Source organism: Sus scrofa, chromosome 11 (genome assembly GCF_000003025.6).
Source record: "Sus scrofa isolate TJ Tabasco breed Duroc chromosome 11, Sscrofa11.1, whole genome shotgun sequence".
Lineage (NCBI taxonomy): Eukaryota > Metazoa > Chordata > Mammalia > Artiodactyla > Suidae > Sus > Sus scrofa.
In genome coordinates, this window is record NC_010453.5 from 61,084,967 (window position 1) to 61,104,926 (window position 19,960).

The following is a 19,960-nucleotide window of genomic DNA, read 5'->3' on the forward strand; positions in this document are numbered from 1 at the left end:
CAAGTTGCAGAATTACTTGCTGGTTCAAGTAATGCAGTTTCTATCAGAGCCCACTGCAAACCAACAAACTAGCCAACTGACCAACCAAAGCACTAACCAAACAAAACGGTGTTCAGCAAAAGAAGAAATAACTTTATTCCCAAGCCCTTGATGTCTATACTAAGAGTCTTCTGATGGGGCTTTCTAGAGTCTCTGTAGCACATTTTTCTTTGTGACCAGTACTTCAGCCCCCATTGAATGGACGAGCTAGGTCATCTGGACTAAACATCAGAGGAGTGGTTATTAATGGGTTACAGCAACACAGTATGTTGTAATATGTGTATAATGTGGTTTCTGTAATATACAAAGGACCCAAAAAGCACCGTGCCGCTCTTCCTCTGCACTAGGTTATCTTAAGTGCAAAAATTTGACTTTTACATTAAAATACCCTGATCGGATTCAGACTATTAGACATTTAGAAACCCTGCTGAATTGTCAAGCACTCAAAATGTCAATATCTTTCCCCACCAGAGTCATCCACTTGTCTACTAAGTTATCTTGGATGATGTGATCAATATTTTATTATCAGCACGGTGTCCTGTAGGATGTCTAGATGATCCCAGCTCCTGTCTGTCACGGTGTGGAAGAATTGCCCTGAGGTCTAACAGCGCAGGGGTTCTTGCCAGCTGAAAGTGAAATGTTTCTAATTGTCCTTACTAATTGGTAAGGAGATAAAAGCATTTGCCAAATCATTAGCTGGATAGCAGGTGGCAGGACATGTTTTGATTTGTTCTAGCAGACACCACATACAAAGGAGTATATAATTGGAATCACCGTCTGACTCAGGTTATGATAATCCAGTCATTCTCAATGTCCATCCCAGTACGTACAGGCCAGCTGAACAAGTGGGGTCAGTGGTGAGGTGTTAGGGTCGGGCACCACTATGTTTTTCATATCTTTGATGATGACCCTAAACTCTGCAGGCATATTCCCTAGAGATATTGTGATCCTGTGATATAGGAAGAAATATGTATTTGCTCTTCAACATCATTCCTGGCATAGAGCTCCTAAAACCTTGGATGTCCTAAATGATGAGAGTGGAAAGGTGTCTTTCGTTATGTTAATGAGATGACTCTTGGACCCCTACCTAAGGATGGGGGCTGTATGCCTGGGGAAACAAACATGTGATTAGAAGGTTGAGGAGTTCCCTTTGTGGCTAAGTGGAAACGAATCTTACTAGTGTCCATGAGGCCACAGGTTTGATCCCTGGCCTTGCTCAGTGGGTTAAGGATCTGGCATTGCAGTGAGCTGTGGTGTAGGTTGCAGAGGCGGCTCAGATCCCGCATTGCTGTGGCTGTGGTGTAAGACTGCGGCTACAGCTCCATTCCACCCCTAGCCTGGGAACCTCCATATGCGTGGGTGCGGCCCTTAAAAAAAGACAAAAAATAAAGAAAGTTGGACTTTCAGTCCCACCTCCCCACCTCCAGTGAGGAGCAAGAGGTCGCAAGTTGAATCAATCACCAATGGCCAATGAGTCAATCAATCACACCTGCGTAATGAAGCCTCCAGATAAACCTCAAAGACGTGGTTTGCAGAACTTCTTGGTTGGTGAAAGATGGAGGTGCTGGGAGAGTGGTGTCTGCAGATGGTAGCGATGCTCTGTGCCCTTCCCCCGTGCCTTGCCTTGTGCCTTCCATCTGGCTGCTCCTGAGTTACATACTTTTATTACAAACTGTTGAGTCGGTAAGTAAAATGTTTCTTTGCGTTCTATGAATTGTGGAGCAAATGAATGAAATCCAAGAGTGGAGAACTTCATGGGAACCTGTCACTTGTAGCCAGTTGTTCGGACATACAGGTGAAACCTGGACTTGAGACTGGCCTCGTGTGTGTGTGTGTGTGTGTGTGTGTATGTGTGTGTGTGTGATTGGAGGGGGCACAGTCTTGTAGGACTGGACCATTACCCGGTGGCATCTGATGGTATCTCCCCATAGGTAGTCTCAGAATTGGACTGGATTTTCAGACACCCTGATATTGTAGGAAAATAGCTTTCTGTTGGTAAGGGGACTTTCACTTTCTCTCCACGTGTTGGAATTGGTACCGGAACCAAAACACCTAACAATGTGTTTTTTTTTTGTTTTACTATTTTTTGCACACGAGTAGTTTTAGGGATTTCAGTTTGGCCCTCACTCTATAATTTGAAGATCCAGTATGAGGACACTGCTGAGGTTGTGTCTCTCTCTTCCAAATATATATTCAGGTGTGTGAAACAGACACACCTCTGTGGATTCACTGGACCCAGCATGAGGCAGACTGAGCCTAAAATTTAATTTTCCTTTGACCTCTATAAGCCCCTTTAAGACTCACAGAGTATAATGGCATTCTGGGTCTTAAGGATAAAAGTTAAATGAGAGCTGATGTCTATTCCTGAAAAGCAAAAGGACCACAGTTCTCTTAAGAAAAGACATGAAGGAAGATTTATACTAATTGTTAGCCTTGCATATGGATCATTCTCAAGAGAACCCAGTCTTGCTATAGTGAAGGTACTTGGAAGCTGGGAACTAGGAACTAGATGAGAGTCTGAATTCTTTTTATAGCCAATAACATGACATTTAAAACTATCCTTAATTTCCAAGGATTTTTAATTTTTTTGTTAATTCATACCAACTCTTATTTCATGGGTGAGCTGTTTTCTTATCATTCTAATTAATGTATTAACTAATAGTTTAATTATAGTTATATAAGTTAACTGATACAAACTAATAGTTTAACATTTTTTAATTTCCTACAATTGTGTTCTGTTTTCTCTGAGATTCCTTTTTTCTGTTAGCTGAGTTTCCTTCTAGATTCCTTTTTAAATTTAATTTATCCATTGGCAGGAGTTTCTTTTTATGTTCTGTATATTATTTTTCAATTGTAGACTTTGCAAATATTTTCTATGATGATATTTCAGTTACATGTAAATAAGTCAGTTAATGATAACTTAGTCTAAGATGATCTTTGTTAAAGAGAAATTACTAAGTTTACCAAATACGTTTCTCGTTTAAAAATTCCTTGCCTGCATCAATTGCTTTTAAATCTTGTAAGCCTCTTTATTTACTGTTTTTCAGAATCCTTGATGTTTGTGAAATTTATTTTTTCAAATGTGTTTTATAATCTCTTGAGTTTTTATCGGAGTTATATTGAATACAAAGATTGATTCAGGCAAAGACATATTTATAGTGCTATCTGTGGCTAGTTAGTACTCCATTTCTAATGGTTGGTCTGTTCATGGAACTGGGTTTTCTCTGTGGATGATCCACCGTGTATAGGAACAACCATCCTGGCAAGAAGCTTGCTGTACCTGGTAAAACTCATACTCTGTGTGCTATAGTCCACCTCCTTGGGCTGTTTCCCAGAGAAACTCTTGCTCATATCCACGAAGGTCATTCTTCAGAATCTGTTGTAGCTGAGAGTTAGAGACAAACTATATTTCCATAGCAAGAGAAAAAAGTAAAATGTAAGGCTTTAGAACATTATGACACAGTCAGAAGGAAAGAACATACTTTCACACCTCAAAACCTATCGCTGCGACTAGAGAAAAAAACTATTGAATGAAAATAATAGTACAATATTAATATAAATTAAACACACATAAAATAAACACATTTTCAAGGAAAGGCTATGGCAAAGTACTTACAGTAACTATATTAGAATGGATATTTATAGAAAACCAGGAAAGAGAATGAGAGTTGAGGGAAAAAAAGAAGATAATGAAAGAAATGAGAGTGGGGGTGCTCAAGGATAAATTACCATGCTGTGCCAGGAACTGAGAAGTTTGCTTAACTCAACTCTCTATGTTTGAGACTATATGTGTATTTGTGCATGCATACATAAACACATGTACTATTAAAATTTAGATAAAGTGTTTTTTTTTTTTTAATTTCAGGTTTCTTAATTAAAAAAGTAGTTAAATCTCCCTCAAAGAGCTGATGGTACACAATTTTTCAGTAACTGTTTTTTTGCCATTTTATATGTGAAGCACACATAATTTTTCATATGGATTTCCAATTGACCTAACAAATTATTAACCAAGCCACCTTTGTGTAGTTCATAAAAATGTGAAGTTAAAAAACTTAATATTTCCTGATTTAGTTTACTAATTAGAATTATGTCCACGACGATTTTCTCTTTTTAGTTTTATTTTCTTTATTTACTTTGAGCAATACCCATAGCAGAAACTACCTTGTATAAATATAAACAAGTTTAAAGCTATCAAAAGTAAACTATGGAACAAAAGAATTTAACAGTTTCTATAGTTTAATAATTGTTCTAGAATCTCAAAAAGTTATAAAATGCATCAGTATCTCTGACATTGTCTTACAATACAATTGAAAATAGACTCTATTCAGTTTACTAAAACTTAAAAACTTTTTACATATAGGTCATTGTCTTAAAAATTATTTTATTGTAATTTATTTTAAATTTAGTTTCTTTATTGGTATATCTTATAAAAACTTCTGTTGTTTAATTATGCAGATTTATGGCACCTAACTTAAAATACATATATTTTCGGGTCTTTGTGGCAGAGGAAAAGTTTAATAGTTTTCTATTGTTCAACCAATACAAAATTTTGTGGCTTTATTTATATAACCATTTAAAAATTATTTTATCAAAGTACAGTTGATTTGTGTTTTAATTTCTAGTGCACTGCAAAGTGATTCAGTTATGCATATATATGTATTATTTTTCATATTTTTTTCTGTCGAGGTTTATCCCAGGATAGTGAATATAGCTCCCTGTGCTGTGCAGTAGGACCTTGTTGTTTATCCATTCTATATATAATAGTATGTACCTGCTAATCTCAAATTCCCAATCTTTCCTCCCCCCCCCCCTTGGCAACCACCAGTCCGTTCTCTGCGTCTGTGAGTCGGTTTCTGTTTTGTAGATAGGTTCATTTGTGCCATATTTTAGATTTCCCATGTAAGCGATATCATATGCTATTTGTCTTTCCCTTTCTGACTTATTTCACTTAGTATGGACTCTCTGGGTCCATATATGTTGTTGCAAACCGCACTACTTCATTCTTTTTTACAGCCCGAGTGGTATTTCATTGCGTATATACCATATCTTCTTTATCCGTTTATCTGTCAATGGACATTTAGGTTGTTTTCATGTCCTGGCTATTATAAATAGTGCTGCTATGAACATGAGATGCATGTATATTTTGTCCCGATACAGCTCCAGGAGTGTGACTGCTGGATCATATGGCAACTCTCAACTCTCTTTTTAGTTTTTAGAGGAACCTCCATACTGTTTTCCAGAGTGGCTGCACCAATTTACATTCCCACCAACAGTGTAGGAGGGTTCCTTTTTTCCCCCACCCTTTCAAGTGTTTGTTATTTTAAACTTTTTAATGATGGCTGTTCTGACTGGTGTGAGGTGGTACTTCATTGTAGTTTTGATTTGCATTCCTCTAATAATTAGTGATGTTGAGCATCTTTTCATGTGCCTTCTGGCCATCCAGATGTCTTTGGAAAAATGTCTATTTATGATATAAACATTGGTGACATAATTTGATTTTTTTTTGGAGGGGTGTGGTTAACAGTATTTTGTGATGATTTTGTTTTTGTTTTTGTTTTAATTGGAATGTTTAATCCATGGTGTGAGAAACCAAACTCTAGTGAATTTTTAGAAAAGCAGAAAGATGAGTTTACTGCAAAGATTTTGATAGGCAAACTGGGAAAATCTAGGCTATGGTAGCAGTGAATTTTGAGTTGTTCACAGACTACAGGGATTTTATGGAATAAATATGGAAGTTATTTAGCTTTTTCAGCTGATTGGCTGCCTACTGGTTTTCTTATTTGGATCATGGTAACTGAGTTAGGGGAACAGGAAGTCCAGAGATGGCATGAACAGACTTGGAGATTGGATGGTGTCCTCTGCCAATTTCTGAGAAGAGCTCCAAATTCCCATAAAGTTAGGTTAAGTTTTGTTTATATGCTTGCTTCACTCTCCCCCTTTTGTACCTGACATAAGTGACTCAATGTTGCGTTGCTTCCACAGTATTTTATAGTGATATGTATGATACACTGAGGTGGTAATTGTATTTTAAGGCTACCATCTTTTTTTTTTCTTTTTATCCCATTATTTTATTCTTTATTCCATCTTGCCTTTTTTGAATTTAACAGATTATTATTATTTTTATCCTCATAGCATTTTAGGCTTGTGTTTTTATTATTCTCTTAATGGTTATCATAGAGATCACCATATGCATTTTTAATTTTTACAGTCTCCTTTAAAAGTTTTACCACTTCATTGAACAATAAAAGTACCTCAAAGCAGTTTCACTCCATTACTCTCTTCTACCTTTTATGCTATTTTTACCAACCAATATCTTACTTCTACCAACATTTTAACACCCCAAGACATCATTGCAACTGTTGTTTTAAAATAGTCAATATTTACCGATAATTACTCACATATTGTTTTCTTTCTGGTACTGTTTCTTTCAGTTCCATGTGTTCATCTAGAATCATTTTGCCTTAGCTGTAGTACATCTTTCATTGTTTATACAGTGATGAATTCTCTCAGCTATTGTTTGTATCTTCACTTTTGAAGAATATTTTCACTAGGTCTGGAACTCCAAGTTCTTGCCAGCAATGTTTTTAAAATTGTAAATGTCCGAGCCGTATTCAGTTCATGACATGACACTGTATTAAGCTGTATGAAAGGTTTAATGGAAACAAGTAATGAGAGCGGTCACTAAGGTTAGTGGATGCTGCATACTGCTGGTTCCCTACGCACATCCCTTTACTGGCCATTTTATATCCTCCTGTGTCCTGACTGCTGATAACTCACAGCTGCCTTATTCTCCGGGAAATGCCCTCAATACATAGCAACCGTCTGTATTTGTGATCTATTGCTACCTAACAAATCGTTCAAAACTTTAGTCGCTTAAACCAACACTGAGCATGTATTATGTCCCCTTCTGTGGATCAGATATTTGGGAGCTGCTTGGCTGTGGGGTTTTAGCTCAAGGTCTCCGGGGAGAGTTCAGTCAAGAAGTCAGCAGGGCTGCAGTCAACTGAAGGCTTGAATGGGAATGCAATACCCTCTCCCAAGAGCGTTCACTCACGTGGCTGTTTGCAGGAGGCCTTGGTTTCTTGTCACAGTGGCTTGAGTTTTCCTACCACGTTGTGGCTGGTTTCCCTTAGCACAAGCCATCGGAGAGCAAAGCTGAAGTCTCAGTGTCTTTTATGAGCCAGCCTCCAAAGTCCCACCCTGTCATTTCTGCAATATCCTGAAGATTTTACAGGTCAGTTTCATTCAGTGTGGAGGGAGTCTACACAACGGCAGGAAGGGCAAGGAGAAAGATTACTGGGAGACACCCTGGGCATTGGCTATGCTCCATCTTTGGTGGAGGGTTAAACTTCCACCCTGGAGGGCAGCTTGCAGGCAGGGACCAACTGACATGATGTGCTCAAATGGTGGGAACAAATATGTGGATTCCACGTCCTGTGGAATCTGGCTGAAGCGAGAGAGACAGTCATTTGTTAACTTCTCATTTTCTCTGGCTTCCCTCACTTAAGAGCAGTTCCTCAGTGGATCACCTGTATCTGCCTTCCTATCTCAAGTGCTGCTTCTAGGAAATCTGACCTGGAGATATGTGAAAATATTCCTGAAATAAACACAGAATAAGGGTAAATGAAGGAAGAAGTATAGTCTTCTATCCTAAATGTAGCTATTTCTCTTTATATTCCTAAGTTCTTGTTTCCCCCTCCTCCTTCTTCCTCTATATTCATAGCGAACCTTTCTATTGAACACATTGCCTTCTTGTTCTAACATGTCAAGAAGAAAATGGACTTAGTAAAATCTGTCTCTGGATCTAAGGGTTGTGATAATAAGCTTGTTGATGAAGTCTGTCTTTGAGCTTGGAGAAAGAGGGGCTGAACTTTAGAATTTATTATTTTTTAAAATCACATTTTGGAGATGGGCTTATTTAGCCAACCCTCTTTTTCCCATGTATGTTGCCTGCTCATAACGAACTAATTGAAGACCTTGAGATATTGATATACACTAGTTACAAAGGTCTCCAACAAGTTGAGAAAGGCAAAGAAAAGCTACTGTTCCTTTAAACATCTAGCAAAGCATCACTATTTAGCCTTTTTTGGGCAGAAACCAAATCGGCAGGGTTTAAAGGACATTGCACTCATCTAGCTGTCTAAACCAGCCCTGGCAGAGTGGGTTCCCTGTGGCAGTTCCTGCTCTCTGCTTGATTTCTTGAAGTTAGCTGGTAAGAATACGCTATTAGCAGGCTTAAATCGGTGATAATTAGCTGTACATTATTATTTCAAAGTGGTGTGGCTGTGCCAATTAAGTGGGTAATTAGGAAAACCCCAGGACAATAAATTAAGATGGAGTCTCAACACCAGTGCCCCATCTGTTCTGCAGCAAGCATTCCAATTAGCCAAGCTTCTCATTTAAGAATACGCCAATTACGGGATTGGCTGCATGCATGAGTGTGTATTGGGGTAATAGAGACTATCTTAGGTCTTCGTAAAAGAAACATTATTTTTAATGTCAGAGATGATGTTGATGTGAAGGGAGGGAACGGAAAATTTTTAGAAATATTGGAATTTTAATGTTGAAAACAAAATATAACTTTAGGAGTTTTTCTTTCTCTTGATTTTCTCCTCAGAACTTCATTGGGACATTCCATTTTATTCTAATGTGATTATTAAATCTTGACTTGGGTGAGAATTTTGCCACTAGAAACATGAATAATTTTATTTACTGAAGGTGGGAACTCAAGAGGACCCTTGAAATAGCCGAGTTTAAAGAGAGGACTGAGTCAGAGAGCATCATTCTTATCAGGATGAGTTGATCTCTGAAAGCAAATATAATTGTCACCCTGAATATCACAAGATGACATAGTGATGTGGTTAAAAATAATTAAATCACAATAAGAAAAAAACTTTCAACATATACTGACTGAAGAACACTTAATATTATTTAGGATTATGGCCAAGACAGCTCAAAAAGTTCCTATTAAATAGGATCGGTTAGCTTAAAATACACGAGTTTATAGCTAGGTTGTCAACCCTTGTTTAGCAAGATACATTTTTAGTGAAACCAACATTAATTAATTTATAACATTCTTGATGTTTGCGTGTTTGAGGATATATATTTATTTAAATGGTCCTGGCTTAATGAATTGTGTATACACATCCTCAGTGGGTGAGTCCACTCTTGGAGAAAAGTGTAATATCATGTATAGGACTGGAGAAGGCAATTTTCAATCTGTTTCCTAAAAGCAAGTTAGTGCTGCTTTGAGGTGCCACTATTATTTATTATCTGCAAGTTTAATTTACTAAAATAAAGGTCATGCTCCCTTCAATAAGAACATTGCTGTTTAATTTAAAACAGTGCTTAGTGAGTGGTGGCAGTGAGGGCAGCCAGGGCAGGGCAGGCCAAGGCCAGGCTGGATAGGGGGCCAGAGGCCAGGCCAGAGCAGGGCTAAGGAAACCTGAGCACAGGGCAGGCCCACGTCAAGCCCCACATGAATAATGTAGGGCAGGACCCCACGGGGTCAAAACCCAGGCACACAGGAAGAAGGAATGCCAGGAGGCAGAGCAAACATATGGCAAAAGTTTAGGCTAGCAGTGTTTAACCTTTCGCGGGTCATGCATCCCACTGAGAATCTGATAAAAACTTCCCCCAAAAAGTCCACAGTCCAAGGTGTGCACAGTTTCAGTGCCCTGAAATGCAATTTGCTCCACCTAAAAGCATATTAAAACAAAGACTTTAAGCTGGGTTTGCTCTTACTTTCTAGATGTCCGTGGAAAAGTGAATGACCATGCTGTGAAATATCTGAAACAAAATCCAAACAGTGGAAAATTTAAGCTAATATTCAATAGTATTTGTGCTGAAAGGAGATGCGGCTCCCAAGGCTTGGTATAAAGTAGAAGCAGAAATCACAAGGCTCCTGGAGGTGGCTCCGTACACAGGGTTGGCATCTAATGGGTGCTGCTCACATTCATTTTGTTTTGATGATAACAGTGATTAAAAATTACAGACAGCAGGAGTTCCCATCGTGGCTCAGTGGTTAACAAACATGACTAGGATCCATGAGATTGCAGGTTTGATCCCTGGCCTTGCTCAGTGGGTTAAGGATCTGACATTGCTGTGGCTGTGGCTCTGATTCGACCCCATGGGTGTGGCCCTAAAAAAAAAAAAAAATTATAGAATGCAAACTTATGTAGGTATCAGTGAGAACCCTCATAGTTTGCTTGCTTATATAAGGGTAGGTTTGTATCAGGAAATAAGAGATTTATTCTAAAATCTTCAGGTTAAATACATGGTCCGCAGTCATTTGGGCTTCCAATTACTTTGCGACATCTGTAATATCGAAACTGACAAATTTAAGTTCATGTGAGCAGAAATAAATCTCCCCAAATTTCTCACTATAGAGAGAATAGTATATTTCTCAGCCAGCCATAGGAAAAATGACCTTTAAGTTGGACATATTTTTAAGTGGTTCTCCCCAAACCTTCTATTTCCTAGTAAACAGTAGCTTTTGCCAGATGAATTTAGAAAATTTTCAATGGTATTTATAATCATGACGGTAGGGTTATTTAATTTAAATGGCTCCAAATATTCTTCTACCAAGAAAACCAAACTGTGAGTGAAATTTTCCCTAACATACCTGAAAGTTTCTTTCCTCCCTTCCTCACATCCTTCCTCCCTCCAAGGGAACCTTCTATCCATTTTCCTTTGCAAGCCAGTGAATGAAGAGTTGAAAAGAACCCCACATTCAGCTCTCATTTTTTTTTTCACTCAATTTTTAAGTGAGGAGGATTGAAATTTGTGTCATATTGAAAGGGATGATTTTTATAGGAGCGCATAAAAGCTATTTCAGAGTTTTTAGCAGAATCTATGGGGTCTGCATCAGGATAATGAGTGAGGCTCATTTTTTTGACTAAAGTAACAAAATTAATTGTATATAGAAGATCATGAGTGCTCCCTCCACACAAGGGTACCAAGTATTTCTTTCACTTAACTGTACGCAGCAAAGAATATTCCATCAATTTAAATCTGTCACTGGCCTTTGAAATGTCTTATGCACACAGGTACGAGAGGGAATATGGGGAGCAGTAGAACCAGAAGAGATTCATATTTTTATCCAGTTGCATGTTCAGTAGAAATGACAAAGCTGCCAATTCCTCCATAATTGTCCTCAAAGTAGAAGCAATGTGTTTCTGGAGTGGATTATATCATTTAATAGATTTTGCTTTTTTTTTTTTTTTCTTTATACTGACACATTTATATCAACCATTACCAGGACACACCATGGTCTCCAGAATTGCGTGTGGAATCTTTAGCTTAGAATTTAGCTGATGGAAGTTTGAAAGTAGTTTGTTTAGGCCCGTATTTGTAGACTCACAGACTTTCAGCTCACATTTTCCTCTAAAGAATTTGATTCATTCTATTTGATGACTTTTGAAGAGCAACAGGTCTGTGGTGCTCCTTGTGCTGTGTTGTTTTGACCCTCCTTCAGCAAAAAAGCTTGTTATGCCTGGAACATGACAAGTTTGGGGTCCTGCAATTTGAGTGAATCCAAAGGATTTATAATCTTCGTCATATTTTGTTTGTCTGCATTTTCCCATATAAGCTAAGTCTTATAAAAACAAAGATTATGTGAATAATCATAATGGAAGGTTGTGTTACTTTAATTCTGATCATATGGACAACATTTTATTTTATTTTTTGCCTTTTCCAGGGCCGCTCCTACGGCATATGGAGGTTCCCAGAATTGGGGTCCAATCAGAGCTGTAGCCACCGGCCTATGCCAGAGCCACAGCAACGCGGGATCCGAGCCACGTCTGCAACCTACACCACAGCTCATGGCAATGCCAGATCATTAACCCACTGAGCAAGGCCAGGGATTGAACCCACAACTTCATGGTTCCTAGTCGGATTCGTTAACCACTGCGCCACGACGGGAACTCCTGGACAACATTTTAGATGGCATAAGTGGGTAAATGTGATTGTACATTATTCAGTCCTGGTCAGCAATATTCTAAGCCACCTTTTAGAAGTTGAGAATCCAGTAATACCTGGGTTATATGTAATATTCAAAAGTAATTTTTCCAAAATGAGAATTACTGGAATAATAGGAATATACTTGAAGATGAAAATACCAGCTTTTTGTTGAACTATGTTGACTACAGATTTCCTAACCCTAAAGCACATAGTTATATCAGAATCCAGGAACACAACTATTTGTACCACGAGGTGTACAGTAACTGAAAATGCAAGCGAGAATAATTTGTACTGGGCATAGGTTGGCCATCAATAAGAGGAGTTTATTTATGGAGGTGACCAGGAATATCTAATTGAAGTCATAAATAAAGAAAACAGGAAATGAGGAAGAAGCAGCCCATTTATTGGCAGACTATCAAAGTGAAAATAGTTCATTAATGTTCTGCTAATGCTGAGAGATGAAAATATGATCCAGAATATGTTTTATTGTCCCCTAAGTTATGCAGTTTATAGTTAAAGTGTTAGAAAACACAGAAAATAACTTCCTGCAAAAAGGAGGAACATTCAAGATTTGACCTAAGATACTGAATTTCAAAATATAGGTATGATATTCCTTTGTATAATTGACCTATATTAGAATCACTAGAATCACTAGATTTGCAGAGATTCTGTTTGGCTCAACTTTCTCCTTGGTCTTGACCCAGCCAGATCCTAGACAATTTTTTCTATACGAAAATTATTAGCATGCCTCCTGAAACTAGTAGAACTGAACAAGTAATTGTATGTTTTTATTAAGATGAACAAAAAAACTTATGAGGTAGGAGAAATTATATCACATCTCTTTGGGATGCTCAGCTTAATACTATCTGATTGGTTTAAATATTGGATGCTTGGTCCTGTGTTTATTTTTATAAATGAGTTAAGGTCTTTGTTTAAAATCCTTTTTAATGGGGCACAGACTCAGTGTGTTTTGAGGTACATGTTTACAACATGGGAAAATGTGATGGGAGCTGGTCTTGAACCTAGTTTTGACATCAAGTTTAAATCACTCTTTTTGGAGGAGGATGGTTTCAGAAAGGGTGCTTTTTATTGGGATGTTACATGGTAATGTGTTGAGTCTGAAGGATATTGCGAAGTGAGAATAGAGGCATCTGTACTAATTGTGTAGACAGCTCTGAAGGGCCAGCTCAAGGCTAATATACAATCCCCACCAGTCAGTGTGAAACACGCAGCACCTGTCCAAAAAGAGCCCTCTGCGGAGGGATGGAAAGATATTAGCTTATTTCCATTGCTCTTTTCCATTATTTTCCTTGGTGCTCCCCAATCTACTGCCCGTCTTAACCCCTTCAGCTCTGTTGAGAAAGCCTGTGGGTCTGCTAAGGAGGGGAAGTCCCATCCCATGAACCAAATGACTTCCAGTCAGGACGGAAAAACCTGGAGTCATTTCGTCAGGGAAAAAAACCTCTTCTCTCTGAGAGTGGTGCCAGTTCTGAGGTCACACCTTCCATGATGAGCAGTAGGTTCAGGTGGGGTTCAGAGGACAGACTTTACAAGTTACTCTTTTGGAAAAAACCCATATTTTCTTTTTCATCAAGTATGGTGCAATATGCTGGAAACCCATTTCCACTTGTGTTAAAATGTGCTGGTGCCATTTCTTGCTTTTGGCTTCTTAGTGTTGCATCCCCCCTCTGCCCCATCTCTTCAGGCATCACAAAGTCTGTATAGAAAGGGCCAAGAAATTAGATTTCAGTCTCCCTGTAGCCAGTCTATCTGTATATATTTATTTTCAATACCATGAGAACCGTTATTGCTGTGGAATAGAAATTGAAAGAAATCTTTAGAAATCTCTTCTTAAGATCTCTACAAATATTTTTTCAAATAGAATGACTTTGTTGAGAATTAAGTCAAATGATGAAATAGGGATTCTGAACTGCCAGAGAAAATAGCCCTTCTCTAGAAACATGTAATTATGTATTTCCTCTGCTGAGCAGGAGACTGACATTTTAAATGCCTCCTGTTTGACAGCGGTGGTCAGACACATCCACAGGTTTGAGCCTGTTCATTAGCGCCCATTAACCTTAACTCAGCCTCAGGCCATTCACTGGCAAACTGCGTATTTGACCTTTGTTCTACAGAGACTTTCAAACAGTGTGTGAGGCACTGCTTTTAATTTGGGTTCTGTATTATGTGTGGACTGACATGAGGGCTAAAAAAAAAATCAATACATGTCATTAAATACAGAAACATGTGGTCTGAAACATTCCACAGAGAAAAGCTGCATTTGAAAATCAGTTTCTTCTCCAACATTTTTCCATATAATTAGCTTTGGCCCAAATTAGAAATAGTCTCTCATATATTGTGCTCAAGGGGAAAAAAAGGCAAGGGGGCGCTCTTTGTGACAATTGATAAACGTTTTAACATGAACACAAATGTCCACTAGATGAAGACATTAGATGGAGAGGTTCGCCTTTTGAATGTCTAATGAAATAAAATGCAAAATCAAACATAGATTAGAGCCACATGCTTAAGTGAAAACAGCTCTCTAGAAAATTGGCAGAATTTGGAACACATAGTTATCTCTTTTCAAACCTTCCTTTATAAGGAACATGGCAGCCTTATAAAGTAAAAAGGAAAAATTGGCGTAGTGGAGTGGTTTGCTAAATTATGGCAGTGTTGTTATATCCAGGTTTTGGAATATTATACAGCTGTATAAAAGTAAGACTGAGATTTATTAACCTGAAAGGAGTTTGTGGTATATTGTCAAGGGAGCAGAGCCAGTCTCTTGCATGTGTATAGCTTGGTCCTAGTTTTGTAAAACCAAACCATCTCTGTCTGTCTGTCTGTCTATGTTTTTTGGTTACATGTTAAGGTACACGTTGAGGAACCTGAAGAAAGCACACGAGGCCATATACCCTTGGCTGCCTCGGGAGGGAGGATGGAAACACTGAAGAGCCATAGATATTAACTTATTCCTCATGTGCTATTTATTTATTTATTTATTTATTTTTAGGGCTGCATCTGCAGCACATGGAGGTTCCCAGGCTAGGAATCAAATCAGAGCCGCAGCTGCCAGTCTACACCATAGCCACTGCGACACGGGATCCAAGCCTCACCTGCAACCCATACCACAGCTCATGGAAACACTAGATCCTTAACCCACTGAGCGAGGCCAGGGATCAAACCTGCAACCTCATGGATGCTAGTTGGGTTTGGTACCACTGAGCCACAACGGGAACTCCTTCATGTGCCTTTTAATTATTTAACTGCTCACCAAAAGAAATTATTTCTGTCATTAAAAATGATTTGAGTCGGAGTTCCCGTCATGGCGCAGTGGTTAACGAATCCGACTAGGAACCATGAGGTTGCGGGTTCGATCCCTGCCCTTGCTCAGTGGGTTAACAATCCAGCATTGCCGCGAGCTATGGTGTAGGTTGCAGACACGGCTCGGATCCTGCATTGCTGTGGCTCTGGGTAGGCCGGTGGCTATAGCTCGATCGACCCTAGCTGGGAATCCATATGCTGCGGAGTGGCCAAGAAATAGCTAAAAGACAAAAAAAAAAAAAAAATGATTTGAGTCAAATGATAATGGTAAAGTCAGTCAGAAGTGTCGCTCAGTTTTCGAGCAGTAACTGGGCGTTCCTGTATCAACCTAACTAGAAATGACAACTTCAGGGTGAATTACTTTTTTTTTTTTTTTTTTTTTGTCACATGGCAGATCAGGAGACCTTTCTGACACTGCTGGCTTCCAGGATATGGGAAACCAAAGAAAGCACTAACCAAGCTGGTCTGCGTTCCTCTCTTGCCTTCAGTCAGCTCAGGGCAAACAAGGCTGTGCACTATGAATGAGCAATTGTTCTCCAGCTTTCTCTCTTTCCTGTGCCAGCACAATGGGCAAGGCTGTTCATTAGCCAGTGGTCAGAATTTACTCCACTCCCTGCTTCTTGCACCAGACCTTTCAGACTGGTGAAGGGATACAGATAAATCCTGTCTAAACATGTTGCTTTCTAAGTGCATATTTTGGCAGGAAGAAGTGATGTATCTGTTTTCTGGTCTACCAATCTACTACTAAGTATGTTCTGTGAAAAGAGTGATCATTTCTGTAAAATTTTAAAATGGAGGAAAATATTCTTCTCTATAAAGATTCATTCAGCTTTGGTGGGTCAAATATCTGATATGTTCCCAATATTGCTTAGTGATGGCATTTTTATTAATAAATGAAACAACAGTGTTGAGGTCTAAATGCCTAACTTATTTTTTACAAGTCCTTTTGCTTCTCTAGTTTTCACTTTTCGTAGTTATAAAATAAGTGACTGAACACTAGGATCTTGTGGGAAACTTTTAGAAATACTCCAATGTCCAGGTCCTACCCCAAAGATCAGATCTGAATGTCTGAGGGAGAAGTCTAGGTAAACAGTTTATATGTTTGCTCGTGATGATAAAGTGCAGCTAGAACAGAGCAGGACTGGAACAGATGACCGTGAAGGCTCTTTCTGACCCTGTCTTTATGATATGGTATACCTGTGTGATATGTTAATTCTCTCTCTGTTTTTTCTTTTTTTTTTTTTTTTAGGACTGCACCCACAGCATAAGGAGGTTCCCAGGCTAGGGGTCGAATTGGAGCTGCAGCCACCAGCCTACACCACAGCCATAGCAATGCCAGATCCTTAACCCACTGAGCAATGCCAGGGATCTAACCTACGTCCTCATGAATACTTGTTAAATTCATTTCTGCTGAGCCACAATGGGAACTCCTGATATGTTAATTCTTATAGCTATCTTACACCACAGTGTGACTACATAGCAATGTGTCACCACATCTTAATTTCAGCATCTTGTGTATATATAGAATCTGGCTTGAGCCTGTTTAGTAGAACCTGGCACAGCTTGTAGTCCTGCCTTTGGATTTCTTTCATTTTCTAATAGGACAGACCAGGAAGGTCTTTCTGATATTTCTCCAAAATTTAGGAGCAGGTCCCCCAACTTAAAAGTTCCCAAGTCAACAGCAACCTTTAAGGACTTAAAATTATTATTATCATTTTAAAAAGTGTATTTATTGCAGAAACTTCTCATTCTGGAAGTGGTTAAAAATGGATGCCACATCTGGGGCCAATTCAACAAGAATTTGTTGTTCCCCAGGTACCGAACCCTGGGGAAATAAAGCAGGCTTGGCTCTTGTCTTCAGAGAATGCACCCTCTAATTGGGGAGGCAGACATTACAGACAGAGGCATTATGATACCAGATAACCATAAAGTAGATACCAAGTGGGATGTGAGAAATAGGATAGACCAACAAAAGCTTCATGGGCTGGTCAGGCAAAGAGTTAGGAGATGAGGTTGAAGGTAGATCTCGAAGGATGGGTGGAAGGTTGGAAGGGTGAAGCGGGAGGGAAGGCAGTTCAGGGTAGAAGAAACTTCATGTACTAAACTTGGGATCTTATGCAGTAAATCTTGAGATTTCTTATACCATGTACATGTGTGGTTTTCAGCTGGGGTGTGTGGCTGCAGGGAAGGGCAACTGTCATGGGAAACAAAGGGGCAAAGAAAGGAGAGATGATGAGCCATGGGAAGACATTTTCCCTGAATGGTGAGGATTTTAAAACAGGAAGGTGTGATGGCTGTTTTCTGGAGCCTTAAGGCTGGTAACACCTTGAAGAGAAGAGGAGAAGGCAAAACTAGAGCCAGAGAAGTCATTTGTTAGACTGTTATCATTCCAAATGAGAAATTATACATTTGCCTATGGCTCTGACACACAGGCTTTGAATAAATATTCTGACAAACATGTTTTCCTCTTTAAAAAAATGCATTTCAAAGTGTTACTCTTAATAATTGTGTTTGAGGAGTTCCCATTGTGGCTCAGTGGTTAACAAATCTGATTAGGAACCATGAGCTTGTAGGTTCGATCCCTGGCCTTGCGCAGTGGGTTAAGGATTCAGCGTTGCCGTGAGCTGTGGTGTAGGTTGCAGATGTGGCTCGGATCCCATGTTGCTGTGGCTCTGGTGTAGGCCGGCGGCTACAGCTCTGATTGGACCCCTAGCCTGGGAACCTCCATACACTGCAGGAGCGGCCCTAGAAAAGGCAAAAAAAAAAAAAAGACGTAATTGTGTTTGACTTGTATATTCCAGAGATGTCTAAGACTAACATGAACAACCAACATGTAGGTAACACAGCCCCTCAAGGATAGTAAGCTGGAGCTTCTAACATCTCCCTGCATTTATGTTTTTCCTAATTTTAGTTGAAACTATTCTCATGATCTAGAAAATATTTATATTGATATAGTCATTCTTCCAGCAACTTAAAATATGGAATCACTCAAAGAATATGATATTTTATCCACTGAGACATCTCATGGAAAACTGGAAAAGGTGGGCCTGGTGCATTTAAAAAAAAAAAAAAGAGGCTGAGCCTTAAGCTGAGAACTGAAGTACGGATTCCTCTATTAAGATCACCATTACCCGGCTCTGTGGCAGTAGATAGTTGTTTTTAATCTCACTAAGGCCACTAGGTATTTAACTCCTTCATTTCCTGCCAATTCAATTATTATTCTATATCCAGTATAGATCTCCTGGTCCTTCAATGCAACCGCTTTTCACAACACTACTCTTAATTCCTGTGACCTAAAAACTGCCACACGCAGAATATACACTTGCAAAGTAGGTTCTCCTCTCAGCGTTTAGTCTCACAAATCAAACCTTACCTCGACATTGACGTAGACTTTCTTCCATTATTTTAGTCTCAGAGAATTCGCTCCAAAGCTAGACACTCCGTTTTCCGTAATCCGTCCTCGTTTCTTTTTAGAATTTATGATCCATCAGCTATTAATTCGCTTTTCTTATCCTTGTAGAAATTAAGAGAGACTAAGTTGTGATGGGGTAGCAAACGACCTCAATCTATCATTGGTTTAGAACCAAAAGATTTTTTTCACAACCTATGCTCATTGCAGACCAGCGGGGGCGCTGCTCAAGTTGTGGCTACTCTGTGGTTCGGTCTCAGAGCGACAGAGTGGCTGCCATCTGAGGCATGGCCTGCCTACCATCAGGAGGGAGGGAATCAGACGCTGGCAAAGTCACACGGATCCTCAAAGCTTAAGCCTGGAGAAAGCACATCACTTCTGCGGCCTTATTATCGTCTTCCGTTTCACACACATATTCTAAAATCTCTTTTGTAATCAAACAAGCATACACTCATATAGAACTCCCTTAATATTCCTTTTGAGGACTCTCTGATTCCAGTTTCTTACCTTTTCTTTAATATTCATCATACTGAAAATCTGAAGTCTGTTATTCTTTATCAAATGCGTGAATTACTTTATTAATTTGCTAGGGCTGCTGTAACAAAACACCACAGACTGGCTGGCTTGAACAACAGAAATGAATTTTCTGACAGGCCTGGAGGCCAGAAGTCCAAGGTCAAGACCTTGGCAGGTTTGGTTTCTCCTGAGGCTTCTTTCCTTGGCTTGCACTTGGCCACTTCTTGCTGTGTCCTCACACGGCTTTTCCTCTGAGCTCATGCCCTACTTGTTCCCTTTCCTCTTCATATTAAGACATCAGTCAATGGATCAGAACCCACCCATATGACCCCATTTAAGTTTAATTACCTCTTCAAATACATGGGGGATTAAGGCTTCAATATATGAATTTTGGAGAGGACACAATTCCGTCCAAAACAACTATGCTCACCCCATATAAAGGATATTCTCAGTATTTTAATTAACCTTTCATAATGGCCTTTTACATTGAGGAGTAGCTCTCTAAATTTCCTCATTCTGGGAGCTCCTGTTGTGGCTCAGCAGTAATGAAGCCAACTAGTATCCATGAGGATGAGAGTTCAACCCCTGGCCTCACTCAGGGGGTTAAGGATCCCACATTGCTATGTGCTGTGGTCTAGGCTACAGATGTGGCTCTGATCCCATGTTGCTGTGACTGTGGTGTAGGCCAGAGACTACAGCTCTGATTCGACCCCT

The 19,960-nt window shown here is 39.3% G+C and overlaps 1 protein-coding gene and 1 long non-coding RNA gene across 5 annotated transcripts in view; one reads left to right on the forward strand and one right to left on the reverse strand.

Annotated features, from left to right (window-relative positions):
- GPC5 (glypican 5) overlaps positions 1–19,960 on the forward strand; it is a 1,358,912-nt gene that overhangs the window by 293,967 nt on the left and 1,044,985 nt on the right. The window lies entirely within an intron of this gene.
- LOC106505326 lies at positions 1,654–19,750 on the reverse strand. 2 transcript variants are annotated; one of them, XR_001299644.2, is made up of 5 exons: positions 19,238–19,750; positions 18,695–18,834; positions 7,094–7,300; positions 6,438–6,678; positions 1,654–3,442 (listed from the first exon to the last, which is right to left on the reverse strand). It is a non-coding gene; the product is annotated as an uncharacterized LOC106505326 (long non-coding RNA). The 2 variants fall into 2 exon arrangements; XR_002336562.1 differs by having other exon boundaries at positions 18,695–19,750.